The sequence below is a fragment of the Coloeus monedula genome, assembly GCF_965178545.1.
Source record: "Coloeus monedula genome assembly, chromosome: 13".
Classification (NCBI taxonomy): Eukaryota; Metazoa; Chordata; class Aves; order Passeriformes; family Corvidae; genus Coloeus; species Coloeus monedula.
In genome coordinates, this window is record NC_138793.1 from 9877274 (window position 1) to 9893096 (window position 15823).

Sequence of the window (15823 nt, forward strand, 5' to 3'; positions counted from 1 at the left end):
AAACCAAAAATGACAGGAAAACTCTTCTGAAGTTCATATTATTTTGGAATTTTAGTTGGCTGTTTCATGAATAAGAAAGTTTAACTTTGTACTTATGGGTAGCCAAGTAGCCAGGAGATATGTCAAATTTAAGCAAAAACGTTTGACTACCTCAAACAAAAAAAACCAAAACAAAACACCCCGCACATCACAAAAAAGACCCCCAGACAAACAAAAAAACAAACCCAGAGAACTTTAAACCAAACATGTTTGAGTCAGAACAAACAATGTAGACAACACACACAAAAAGAATGCAAGCAGTGACAGGTTACGAACTCAAGCCTCTAGATTAGTAAACAACTGAGTTAATTAGTATCCCACCTCATTCAGTGCAGAGCATGGCAGTTTGCATAACAAGCAGATCTTCAATATTTTGGTTCATTGACACTAAACCCAAATGACTCCTACTTCCTTTATCTCACACTATTTAAAACAGTATCCTGGCAGCAGTTAATTTTTCCATTTAATTTTTCTTTAGCTTTCATCAGTATTCTGTCTTACAATTCCGTAAGTGTGGATTAGTATTGAATTCTCAGAATTTTCCCATGAGGCATGGGCTGGAATTTAACATGAGACTACTCTTTGATTTCTCATCCCATTCATTATAACTTTTCAGGTAAGGCTTCAAAGACAAAACCTTTTCTAACTACCCAGCCCTGATTCATCACCAAAGGAGGTATCCTGTGAGCGTGGCACAGGTCTTGATGAAAGAAGAATGGGATTGTGGAATTAGAGCAGTCCCTAGTGCAGCATCACTCCCAACAGCCAGCTGGGCTGCCAGCAAAGATGGAATTCTGAAACCCAAGAACAGCACTAGCAAACCATCACAGCAGAGAGCCACAACAAACCTCAGAGGATTTCACAGACTTGACTTGCACCATTTTTCTGCTACCAACCATACCAAAATTCTTACTTATCCCCCAGTTCTCCCCACCTTTTTCCTTGTGGTCATGATTACAGGTTTCTCTTCTTAGCCTTCTCTATTCTCAGTATCCAGTCCCAACAGGCAGGACTGATAACACCAGTTGCAGACTGTTCCAAAAAAAGAAGTTGTCTGTCTATCTGGCCAACAGAAGTGGAATCATCTTGAACAGGCAGGATATTTGTTTCTTAAATTCAAGAAATAAAACATACAATCAAATCTCACATACATTTCTATGTGCCAGTTAAACTCATTGAATAGTAAATGGTGAGCTCCAAAAAGCCAAAGTAGAGAAAACCAGGTCTGGTATTGACTCTGCCACTCTTTTATTTTGAAATAAGTGGTCAATATCTTAACTTCACTGACATCAGTGTAAAAGCTCCTATTGACCTATGCAGAACATGGATTTTACCCAATGAGTCAAATAGTGCATTAAGTCTCATTTGTCTTGAAGAACTTCACTGAAAGGATTATCAAAAACAATTAAAGCAGCCTGGCAACAGGCACCTTAAAGATCAAGTGTAGATGTAGCTGACATGTCTGCAAAGCTAGATAAAACCTTGTATTGTAGGAACCAAAACCAGCACAATTGAGCAAGACTATCACAGAGATAAGAGTATAATTTGAGTATCAATACTTTCAGGGGAGAAGCAATTAAAAAGTACTGAATTGCTCAAGAAATAGCTTTGTGAATCCTTACATAGAACATTAAAAAAAAAAAAAAAAAAGAGAAAAATGGCTTTTAATGCACACATACAAGATCAGTTATGTTAAGAAACCAGAAATTAAAGTATGCTATTCAATATCTGAATACTGCTCTGGATAATATTTCAGAAAACTAATCCATGCTATGCTCTTTAGCATAGAAAACACTGAGTTCTCAGAAACAGAAACATATCCCAGTCTTAATTTTTTTTTTTAATGACAATGTGTCAGTTATTTATATCAAAGTATACCCTCTTGTCGTTTCTCAACGTATGACTATCTGGGTGCTGGCACAAAAAAAAGATAATAAATCAACCAAAATTAAAGTTTGTGATTCATTCAAAACAATGTACTCTACCAATTTCTTAGGCTTGTCCCCTGAAAAAATTAAAGTTGGGTAATTTTCATTTGGGTGGTTTGTTCTGCTGGGTTTTTTGGTTTTTCAAAATAGATTATCCACCTCTATCATCTTGGAAACAGTATCATGAGCCTTTCCCTATTTAAAAATTTTTAGGTATAGTATATACCCTATTGAGAGGTTTTTGTGAAAAATCAAAACATTAATTGCCTCAATGGATTGTAGTTGCTTCCTTAAGTACTCCTATTTCTATTTGTCTACGAGTACACTCAAATGAAGACATTATACTGCACTTGGATAAGGAAAAGCTGCAACTGTATCATTTACCTACAGCAATTTATTCAAGGTTTCATCACCATGCTGCTTTGAAGATGAAAATGAAGGAGTTTACGTTTAATGAAGACCATCTGAAGTGTCTCCACTGCAGCTGCAGGCTCTGTAGAATCTGTCGTGCAGGAGGCAATATGCTGCATTGTAATGCAGATTTTCTTAAGAGTGCATCTGCAGCAACAAGATCATTTCCCATGGTCTTCACTGTATTTCTTCTATTATTCATAGAACACAATGTAAATGAAGCCATAAATTTTAACACGTACTAAATGTAGAAAGAAGATAATGGCAATTGTGAATTATGAATGAATCACTGTTATTGTGATTCCTCAAGGATTCTGATGTAGATGATTACATGCATGCAAAGACACTGTAGCTAAACTTCTTTATATTGATATTGAAAAATGATTCTAAGAATATTATCATTAATATACAGAATTCATAGATTTGTTTTTCATGACAATGCCAAATACAACTAACCGTCAAAGGCAATTACATATCAATGCTACCTAGGGGCAGGCAAACATACTTGTATTTGGAATTACTGAATTGGTGAGAGAAAGATAATAGCTTGCAAAAATGTGTTTCCCAGCTACCCACATGTGTTCTTTCACATTTAAATAAGCCACAGGCAAACTTTGTGGAGTATTCTGTAGTGAGCACATTCAAATGCCAAGTAATAAGCAGTGAGATACAGGCTTTTCTTTTTTTTGTAGGGTGGCTGAAAATGAAATAGTTTCTTCAAATGAAAGAAGTATTCTTCTACAAATTGCACAATCCAAAAAACTCTACAAGTATGAACCTGTCTTTGCCAGTTTTATCATGATAGCAAGAGAAAGATTATTACTCTCTTACCCATTAAGAATAATTCTCTTAGTGATACGATCTAAGTCAGGAACTGTTCTTGTTTGATAATGTTTATAAATTAGTACAATTATTCAGTAGAATTACTCTAGCTATAATTAACATCAGCAAAATACTAAATCCCACAAGATATAAAGAGTAGCAAACGTATATTAAAATTATTTGGATATAGAAATTCTCAGCACTGAGAAACCTCTGGAAGTTTGTTCATTTCTCATAACCACCTTTGGTCTGTTTGCAGCTACAGGGTAATCAAGTGGCTCTGCCACCCTGTTAAGCAGGCTAGTTGACTTAAATGCTCATCCAGGAAAAGCATGAGCAAAACATTTGCAATATGCATCTCAGATGTGCCCAAGTTCATTATTTGGGCATCATAGGCAGGGGCCCCGAGTCCTTGTCCATTTTTTTCTACATTAGAATCTGCAGCAAAAGAGTCAACTTTGAAGTAGTGAACGTGAGGGATAATAATGGAATTTACACACCCTCTTTATATTCAGTGCAGCCTCTTTAAGTTGGCACCAAAGCATATTGTGTCAGCATGAGAAAAAAGACTTTGACATATCCTTCTCTCCAATGGAAAAAAAGATAAGAAACAGCGAGGGCTCTTAATCCAAGTTCATTTCAAATAAGAGAAGAAAGAATCCACCATAAAAACAGAACAAACAACTAATGGCACTCAATTATTTCTGACCAATGGACAAGACAGAAAAATTTGAAAATGAACCAGTAAAAGTCTCAGGACATATTTTTGGCACATTCTGTATTTCTATACAGGACAGCATCAACCTACCATAATTAGGACTTTGAAGGTACAAGCAGATTTTTACAATTTCTGTGATTTCTAACCTGAATTATTCATTCACTAGAACACCATGATACTCATGTGTTTATGTTCCTGCAGCAATTTTGTTCCACCAACACAGATGAACTTATTTTTATTCACTCCTATTCTGATGATGTTCACTATCTCATTAAATTAAAAACAACAACAAAAAACTACCTAACACATAATATCACAAGTTATTACAAAAGTCTGAAAAATATTGAAAAAAAGCAGAATTTCAGGATTATTTGTTATAGGATTGCTGTTGTGGCATGAATGACTGTGAAACAAAAGTAGCTTATGTTTGTCAGCATACCATTAAGTACCATTAAGCTGAAAAATAGAAGTGATTAAATAGATTTAAGAGGCTTATATATAACAACATAGAACCACTAGTTACTACACTACAGCAGGATCTCACTCAAACATATCATAAAATTCACTCAGCCAGGTGCAATATGTGGAGTCCACAGGCTTTCACTGTAATAGATTTTCTGGAACAAAACACAAAACCCAAAGCAACTAAAAAATTCCCAACAACAAAACAACCCAACACACAGAGTCTAAGAGGCATCAGCCCTAAACTGCCCTGTTCCCCTTAGCATGCAGAGTTTGTAAAGCATGCTAGCTACAGATGTAGATTCATTCGAAAAAATCCACAGTGTTCATGACATGCTTTAAATTGCTATGTAAAAACTGCACAATTAAGCTCCAACACAATGGCAATTTATATATTATTTTCATTTCACAGGTGGAAAAACTGGGTGGTAAGTGAAGCTACTGATTCAAAGTATTCTTTGGGGAGACCAACTGTGAGGTCAAACATCTAGGGCCAATTGTCAGGGTACCAGGACAGAAGAACACACACAGAGAATTAAAAGTTGACACCATCAAATGTAAGAGGGGGGCCATACAGCCAAACCCTCCCCAAAGAATTCACTAGTCTGCTCTGTACTGTGGGCATCCACCCAATTCTGTCAAACATTTAAAGCACCAGGCTGCTGCTGTTGGCACACCTGCATCCTCTCCAGACCTCAGTTGCACTCACGCCCTCCCTACTCTAACAGGGCTTTCTGAAGGCATGGCTGCAGGTGCCACCTCATCTGGAACAGCTCAGGGCTGTCCCTGAGCACACACAGAGGGTGGCACTGCCAGCATCAACAGGCTCAGACTGCAGGCTCGTCTTCATGAGCTTCACCCTGCACTGGAATTCCTCTCCTAATACATGTGGCCAGCTTTATACCCCTTCTGCACGAGACTCCAACAATCTGTGCAGTTTTGAAAAACTAGTGCACCAGAGAAACTTTGATGATGGCTTCCAAGCATCTTGGATAGCATTTAATTGATCAGAGAGGAACTTCTTAGATAGTAAAAAATAAGAGAAGTCTACATTATTTCCTCCCCATGACATTCATTACAATTATAGAAGAAATGACTACATAGAGCAGGGATTATGTATCACTGTACAAACGTGTTCTTTGATCTGGTGTAGATGCACATGCATTAACTTTCACAAGAAGCATTTAAACAAAATGTTTATTTACTTGTGAGGGCTCTTCTGAAGTTAAATTGGGATGAATGGGCAATTAAAGTTCAGAAACATCAGATGTAATTAAAAACATTTCCAACTAGTTCTGTACATGGTTAAGTTACTCTCACCATATGAAGTTTAATATGTTAAACAGTTTACTGTTGTGCAGAATAAAGAAAAACTAATTCTCTCTTTAAAAGAGATACTGGATTTCTTGTGTCTTTGTCAAACAGAGGTTTTGTTAATTCATACTTCTCAAGCTGACTGTCCTAATAACACAGTTGTTTTTTGTTTCCGTTCTCTTAAGTTTCCGTTCTCTTAAGACAAGATTTAGATAAATGTTTAACTTATCTTGAAAAAAGAACCTGACATATTTATGAAATCAACTACAAATGTTATTAAAAAAAATTAGAATCCTAGGACCAACAGTGAACTTAGTTTTGATTCTGAAGTGACGGTCAACTCAACCAGACAGACCAAATCCAGACACTGTTCAGGCTCTGGCAAAACTCTTGTTTTCTCCCAGTTTTGTTACTCACGCTGTTGCTCTGTGCACCTGATCAATAGCAAGCTTCAACACAAACCAGGTTTCAATATAAGATTACAGGAGCCCAGAAGTGTCTGCAGATTTAAAACAAACCACCCACAAGCCAATACTCAGCCTAGTACTTGGCAGGGTATACAGAAACATCTGTAATCTAGTCTCTGAAAGTTTGATTTAACCTTCTGTTTCTGTAAGTGTATCAATTAACATTCACTCAGACCGATAACAAGCATTTGACTTTATTTTAAAACCACATCATCAATATGTGTAAGTCTAATAATATTTACTACCACTCTTTCAGAAGTTTTTCATGCAAGCTCCAATTTATGAAGATAAAGTTTCATAGAACTACACCAGGGGTATTTGAATCTGAAGTGCCACTGCCAAAAATATTCCCTGATAACATCAAGATTGATGATGTTCGCACAACAATTGTGTCAAAGTCAGGTAAATTAAATGCCAAAAAATTAAAACTGAAAAACCAGACATCTCTCATCAATTAAATAGTCACAAGGACATTACATCGAGTTCTGAACATTCAGTAACGTTAATTTTTGGTTGTAGCATCTATAAGAGCTTAGCTTACAAAGAAGTCTGAAGTTATTATTTGATTATTCCATAGTTCAGAATGTTTTAATACCTCTCCTGAGGAAACTCATGGAAAAGATAATGGTCTCCAGAAGTCCCCTTATTGGGCATCTCCAATGGCTTTTGAGGACAGCTAATGACAACTCAAAGATGAAACAACACATCAGTAACTACAGTAGGAGTAGGAATGTCCTACCCAGAATGATTAAACACCATTTTCATCTGTTCATCTTAAAATGGTGAAATTAAGAAGATGGAACATCCCTCTCTAATGGAGCTTCAAAACCAGGCCTCTGCTCCAGCAATAATCTGTATTTTATGACTGCAACTGTGTTTACAAATAGTGAGTCCCCAGTGATGATTAAGAGCTTTGTTTTGCTGAAGCAGATATATATTTCCATCAAAATATGCCTTAAAAGCAGATTTATTTTTATTAGAATCAAAAAAATTACCAAAAAGTGCCAAACCCACAACCACAAATAATCAGTACTCTATATCACAAACCTGCTGCTACCAGAATTTCATTTTATAGATCTGTTAAAATTAACTTGCCCCACATACTGCTGTAAAGATGCTGTTCTATTACTGCCATTTTCACAGTGCATTCCTTTATTCTAAGATTTTTCTGCATTTGTCCATAGAAATCCATTTTGTAGAATGTATCGCAGTCTTTTAAAATGTGATTTATGGTACTACTTAAGCACTTATCACTTGCTATTTGGTCTTCCAGCTACATTATTAATCTGGGCTACAAAACACTAAATACCTGAGCAAAGGAAACATTTTGTAATTTATGTTTTTATATTATTTTTCAGACAAAAGGCGGTATTTTTTTCTGGCCTGTTTATTAATCACAAAACAAAATAAAACTACTAATGATTTAGATGTCAAAATTCCTTGTTATTCATCAGCATCATGAAGCCTAAGGCCTTGATACTGAAAAAAATACAGCCACCTCCTTAACTTGAAACATGAAAGTAGCCTCAGTTTTCTCAGAAGACTTCACAGAACTATAAACTAATTATGCTCTTTTTTCCCCTCATTCACAATGAAAAGTGATAGTCATTGCTACATGAACTAGTACAGCTAGAAAAATCAGACATGTTTTTGGAAACAACCTTTCCCTAGACACCAGCAAGAGCTCTGTACTCCAAAGAGCAATTTTGCTTTTTCTACCTCTAACCTAATTAATAATATTCTCTCTCTTTTCAAGGTTTTATTCATTTTTATGCATAGACCATTGCAGCTGAAACAAGACAAACATTACTTTTCAACAGCATAATCAAGCAGATGAATTCCATGGATTCTAACCAGGTAAAGTGACAAGCATAACCATTCTAAAATGTAAGCAGAAAATAGTTATTTGAAAATTATTATTACATATACAAAGCTCTGAAGTCAATATTAGAAGGCTTTGAAAGTGCATAATATATGTTTTTCAAATACTTCCAAGCCTACTGACATCTAGAAAAATGAAGACACCAATCTACCATAGCAAGATTCACTGTGTATACTGAAAATATTTTCTATTCCATCACACATTGCACAGAACCCTCTGGAAGCACAGCACAGGACCTGCTCTGTGAAACACTGGACCTGAAGAGACAAATGGGTAAAAGGAAAGTGGAAGGTCCCCAACAAGGATCTGTTTGCATGAGGCTTCTCTCAAAATTATGGGAGTTAATTCTCATAACTGAGCACTCTAGTCTTACAAAGAAGACAATTTTGAACCATAGTGGCAAGAAAATCAGTTGGGCTTACAGGAAAAAACAAACAAACAAACCCCCAAATCTCTCTCTACTAATTTTTTTTAAGTGTCACATACACATAAGCAAACACATTTCAATAATTATTTGATTTTGCCGAGTTACAACACATGAAACTAGCACATCTTTAAACAATTTTCTACTTGAAAGCAAGGAAATTAATAAGTTAGGGACATCAATCATTAACTATCAATGTGTTACACTAGTCAGTGCAAATGTACATGTAAAAAAACCTTCAAGAATACATAAATCAGAGTTTTAAAAGGCTTTTTTTTTTTTTTGTCTAAGAAAATGCTACTTTTCACATAAATAGCAAATACACATACGCAGATCACCCAGTAACAAACAGTCATAAGGGTCACAAGCCAGCACTGACTTGGTTTTAATAACTTTAAATTGACAGAGTGTGTAGAAGAGGGAAGAACTTACTGAAATCTGCTGTCAATTGAGCACATCATCTGTTTTGTACAAGCAATCAGCAGCCCCTCAGTAGTGCCTAACCCTTTCTTCTGGGCACAGAATGAGATGACCACAACCACCTTTGAATATCTTACATTGCAACACTTTTTTATCAAATGCAAGTTGAGTTTTCAGATATAGACCTGAATGTTTGGAGAAAAAGTGACAAGACAATTAAAAATAAATATATAAGTAAAGAAGCAAAATGAAATTACATGGATAAAACTTTGTGAAAGTAAGTTTAGCAGCTTGTAATAGAAGCCAGTTCCTAAGATCCTTATTTTCTCCTTCTCTGTGATAAGTCTTCAAAAGTTCTCTATTTTGAAGCCAAATATGTTTGCAGTCCCACTAACCCAAAGAATGAATACAAAAATCCAGAGGGCAAAAGTCTAAATGTACAGAACACTTTATTTTAAATTTTATTTTAAAGTAGTTTCATCTTGATAATGTCATCAAGATGAACATCTCAAAAACCCCAAATACTCTCTTTAGAGCTCTGAATTGAAGAAGAAAGATAGTATATAACATTGTTATTTTTTCACATTGATGGACAGAAGATGAGCAAACTGGAATTGCTGCAATCAACTGTCTTAAGAGTTAGTTTCTGACAATCCGGTATTTGCAGCTCTCAGTTTTGGAGGAAATGCCTGTGAATTAAATATCTTCTCATGAACCCCCTCTGTCTTCTATATAATACTTTAATGACCATTGTTCCTCTGACTTCAGCAAAGGCAGCTGAACAATAGGAAGCCCATGCAGAGCCATTCCCCCACATGTTGTAGGTCTCTTAATGAGTTAATAACATTTAGGTCACATCCTGCACAATCAGCATGAAAACACCAAAACTCACACGTTGCTCTTTAGTGATGCACCAGGTCTTTCTCTCCTTTCCCCAGCCATAACTTCTATACCAGCTTCTTGCCTTGTGATTGGTACTCCCTGTTAGACCACATTCCTTTACTGACCCAAGCTCTATCACTGGCTTTCCTGGAAATCATCCTATTGTGTTCTTATGACTAACACAGAGTATAGAATATGTACTTGATGTGGAAACTCTAGAGAATACATACAAAAAAAAAACCAACTTATGTGCCTTTTCAGTGTTATATGTACATGAAATAGCAGCAAGGCTGAAGACACTCTAGCTTAGCAATAATTGCAGAATTATTTGACTAGCTGACTGCTAGAAAACTTGAAAGCACCAGACGTCTTGTTAAAAACTTCGCAGCTTTGGAAACAAAGAACTTTTTATCAGGCTTACAACTTCCTCTGTCTTGTGGGATATTATACAAAGCAGCTGTAAGTCTATGCTATCACACCATCCAGTGCATTCTCCATGGAAAAAAATATTTTCTACTTCTGCTTGTTTTAAACCAAATCTCAACAAAGATATTCTAGTATCTGGCTCAAAATACCTTTTTGTGATGTTACTCACTGCTGACAAGTTACTCAACCGGGAAGATTAGAAAAACCCTTAATTTCCATTATTTGGTCTTCTGATCCTTGAGAAACATTGTCAGGCTAAGAAATAGCTATGGGGAGCCCCCTGTTAAAATGCTAGCAGTGATGATGCACATTAATTTTCACCACTGTCTCATGAGTATCTTCATGCTGGGAAGGGAATCATTGTTTACATACTGATGAGAGCAGCAGAAAGATACTTCCCTGTAGTTTCACATAGGCGGTACACAAGAATGGGACTGCAGGGTTCTCAAACTCTCACCTGAAGTTTCTGTACAAAAACGGACACATTTATAACCCCCTACTGCTTTACAAAGAAGAAGATAATCTGTTCTCCATGCCCATCATGAACAGGACTAGTAATGGGTTTAAATTACAATGAGAAAGCTTCAGCTTAAACACAAACAAAACCCATTCTATTAACAGAGACTGGAAGAGATTGCCTGGGGAGACTGCAGAGTTTCTTTCATTTCAAAACTTGAACAGAAGCTTAGACAAACACCTGTTCTAACTCTTGAGCTTGCTGAGCTTTGAACTGTCCAGCACATTAAGCATGGTGTCTCGGTTTTGGAGACAAAACTTCAGGAGGAAACACTCTGGAGTGAGTGTCTCCTCCTGGAAAAGGGCATCCCCTTTTCCTCCACCAATAAGACAAGTGGGTCACAGCAAGTGAAAGTAGAAAAAACCAGTTTATTAACACCAAACAAGACAGGGTGGAACAAAAAAAAACCCTCAAAATACAACAAATTTCCAGAGAGGGAACAGAAACAAGGCTCGGACCAGCCGAGGCCGCCCCGTGGGCCCACCGGGGCCACCCTCACAGGCTCCCCAGACCGGTGAGGAGGGAAGGGAGGCAGTGAGGCAAGGGAAGGGAAGGGAAAAAGAAAAACCAACAGAACCTTTTCCCAGCTAGCTGGAACAAAAACAAACAAACAAAAAAACCCAAAAAAACAAACAAACAAAACCAAATAAAAAAGCAGCACAGCGCTCCCGGCACACTCCCTCCTGAGCCATTGGGCTGAGCCGTTCAACCACCCCGCACTTGGGTCCTGTGGCCACGTTCTCCGGGTCCACCTTAAAGGCACAGCGTCCTTGGGCATTGAGCGGATGGTTAAGGAATAAAGAGGCTTCATATCATCACCCCATCAGCTTAGACAAACACCTGCTCTAATTCTTGAGCTTGCTGAGCCTTGAACTGTCCAGCACATCAAGCATGGCAAGGTTCCACATAAGCTCTCCAAGCTGATGAGCTCGCCAACAATTCACACGTGCAATGTTATTCAACTTACATTAAGAGCTACTTAGCAGCAGGTACAACATCAAAACCCACATTTTATTTTACTCTCATCCCTAAGAACTGAGAAATACATTAAAATAGTGCTGTGGGTTTGATTAAAACTAGGCAGTAAAGCAATCCATCACTACTTCCTTTAATTTCCCAAACTGTGCCTACAGATTCAGTATCTGTAACTGTGCCTATAAACTCCATTAGTGGAGGCGTATTTTGGTCTCCGTTGACAAAACCCAAGTTGACCTATGACAATATCAAAGTTGTTATCATCTCACCATGTATTAACCAGTGAACACATTGGGTAAGAGACAACATCAACTCACAATCTTTAAGGAAAAACCATAAACATATCCAGATTTCCTTTTTTACATGTTTCTCAACACCTGTTTTCTACTTTATGCTCTGTAGCTGAGTACAGTAATTATTTAGACAAGCACACAGAGCACAAGAGGAATTTGGAAGAGCATAAAGTAAATTGTTGTGTGGAATCTTAAAATCTTGATAAAGTAATGCTAGTTTCTTTTGTATAAGAAAGATACAAGACAAATTCATTTAAAAGCCATGTTTCTCAGCTACTCATAGCACTTCTGACAATGTCCAATTCACCAACATCCTTTTTAAAGTTTTAACATCAAAACCAGGCAACAGCATTCCTATTTTGGCTTCAGTAATGCCATCTAGAAGGGAATATTAGCTAGATACTTTTCAGTACCTTTGCTTACACATTGAAGAACATCATTCACTTCCTTCAGGGTTGGTTTAATTTGGAAAGACACCTAGGGACATCTCTTAGCATTATGTGTTTGGTCCTCAGCAAGCAGTAAGGGGAATAAGTTCATTAATAAAGCTGACAATCTTTCAGGAAACTTATCTTTTATATTTCTACTTGCCACAAAAGTAACAGCCAAAAAGGAGAACAAACAGTATTTCGGTTTTAAACACTTGGGTTTCTTTTTCTGGCCTCCACTGAGGTTCTTGTTGTGCCCTGGGACCATATCTAAATCCCTACAGACCTTTAGACTTACTTGACACATCCCGTCTAAAAAATGTCTAATTCTAATACAGCTCATTATCAACTACTCATACACCCACCCACACAACTAGCCGAACATGGCTTAAGAATCCAGCCTAGAATTTAAGTTTATGTATTTATCTCCTGTTGCAATCTAGCAGTAAATACACAGGGAAGAGTAGTGAAGTCAGTAATGTGCATCAGCTGCTTGAGGCAACCCATTGTAAATGTGAATCCAGACAGAGCTGCAGTTCTGCAGGACACTTAACAGTGAGCATGGTCAGCTGGGAAAAGGGTTACACCTTGTTCACCATAAAACCGCAAGCACTATCTAAAATCAGGAGAGGGGCACACTTTAAAATACAGCTACTTATCTTCCTTTTTATTTTGGAATTTAGGAAGCTGGAAGGATTAGTCAAGAAAGTCTGCTAAAAGCACCTTCATTGTTACAACCAATCTTTCATGACTGAATTTTCAGACAGCATCCTGGTCCCTTCTATTGAAATTATATTTTGTCATCAATTTAAAACAGACAAAATTCTGTTCAATCAACACTACAGACACCAACTGTTCAAATAAATTATTAGAGTTCACCACCACATTGCATCCTTTTGGGAAAAATGATGTCATTCTCAGTAAGTAAAGGACATGCATGGTAAGATTATTTCCATCTTAGTTGTTACACAATATTTGAAATGGCCTTTTTCCTAAAATGGGGTTTTTTCCCCAGCTATGCTCTAGATTCAGCTCTCATTCTGCATTTAAACAGGGTTTCAGGTGAATTAAAAAGGACAGATATGGCAGCCCTAAAGTAATATATGAAAGTCTTATTGTATTAGTCATTTTTCCTGTCATTTTGTATTTGTGTCATATTAGTCTAATGCAATACTAACATGATACTGAAATGTTAGCATATCACAGATTACTCAGTGTGTCAAGCTTGAGTCTGATCATATTACTTTACTGTGTGTATTCCAGTGATGAAACTCTTCCTTTCCATGCCCTAAAACTGTGCAGGACTAACAGGAAACATGATGCACAGACTATGAAAGAGTCTAGGACTTGCATAACAGGTAATAACACCTCTTCTGCCAAAGGAAAGAACCAATCTGTAACAGATCAAATAATATTGTTTCAGTCTAAGATTCTGTTGACCCAAGTAAGATATTTCTTTTCACTTTAAGAAGATTTTAATTCTCTTCACACAAACTGAAAACTCCCATCAAAACATCAGCACTTGCAAGGGTTCCCATGATAGGGAATATCCCCTTTGAACATTCTTTGCAGAATCAAGAACTGTTAAAATTAGATAATAAAAAAATCTGCATGTTTGATTGTATTTTATTCTAGGGGCCCATCATCAAACAGGAAGTCAATCACAACTGGGAACTGTGGCTGGGTCTTGTCTAATAAAAACAGGAGAAATGCAAAGAGTAATTTCTGACCTAGACATAGGTCAGATCATACTCAGGAAGTAGCATGTTAACAAAAAACAGAATAAAAATCCCATCCAATCTATCCCTATGGTGTTCTCTTTGGTGATAATTTGTTTGTTGAACCACTAATTGAATGTTTCCAATCTGGCTGAATACCACAGCCATTACAGAGTGTTATACTTCCCCTTCAGATGAAGGGGTACAATCTGTTTCTCATTCAGGGGTCCCCATGATTCTATAATTTAAGTAACTACATAATTTTAAATAAATATTTAAATAAGTAAAATATTTAAATAAAGGGTTTAATGCAAAAAAACACAGAACCCAAGAAAACAGACTAAATTCACATTCTAAGGGCCTTTGGAAATTTAGCTTCACAGACATTTACAGAAGAACAAGAAACTTTCAGAATTTGAAGTGCTCCTATGTGAAATATAAATGTTACTAAAAATGAGGAAACAGTTTGGCCAAAATAAAATCCAGCTATTTAGGAATGTCGTGATTTAGGAATCAACAACTTTGATTTATTCCAAAACTGGCAGTCAACTAAGGAAGATTTTGGGGAAAAAAAAAAAAAAATTCATAATCTTTGCCTAGTGATTACCCTGCACTGTTTTTGTAATAATTACTATGCATTACATTTCAGTGAGGTTACACAGCTTCTCTGTCTCATTAAGTTTCTTCATCATTTTCTTTTACATGTCCTCAGTAACTACCATATGATCACAATTGGCACCGTAGAACTGTCTACTTGGGGGACCAGAGTAAGAACTGTTACGTGAGGTTTATGTACACAGAGGTACACATGGACCCTGACAAGACGCACAAGAAAAAGGGTTATTTCTGGTTTGTTCTTGACTAAGTGGGAAATGATGAATAGAAAAACATTTATTAATAACAATAAAAACCAGCAGATCCATAATAACCCATACATGCAGAGTTCTGCTGCAATATTTAACTACACAATGCTGTTGAATTTTTTTGTATTTCAAAGGTTAAGAGTGCATATCACACTCACCTCTTTTCAACTATAATAGAATGGTATAAAAATTTCTCTTCACCTTCTAGAGAGGTGTAGGCATGGGCCAACTTACTGCTTTAATACCATCATTTGTACTTCTTCACATGCACAAACCTGCAGTTGTTTGTATATATGCAAGAATGAACCCCTCACACATCACTTCCCATCTGTCCCAAATACAGACAGACTTTTGTACAAAAATACAGTGTTCATAAATGTCAAGTACAACACAACATAACAAAACTGTGCTGTTTAATTTTTATGGGGTTTTTAAAAATTATTTTAGACTCCTTAAGTTTACTGCAAGAACTGGTAAAGTTCCATTCTAATTTTACAGGGTTTAAGTCAAGACTCAAAACATCAGCTTTTACATAAACGAGTACTATAAAAAGCTACACTACCAGTTTAATGCATTTCAATGCACTGAAAATACTTTAAGCATGTGATTTGATGAATAGAGTTTTATTGAATTTGGTTAAATATTTAAAGCTTTTTAGAGTCCTATGTAAATCCAATAAACACACATTTGATCAAACTGCCATCTGCTGGGTATTCCTGGGATTTAAGTTGTTTGGTTAAACACACACACACTAGTGTCTGAAAATATTGTAATAAGAACTATGAGAAATCTTTGCATTTCTGTAATTTTTTTTTTTTTTTTAAAGTTTGGTTG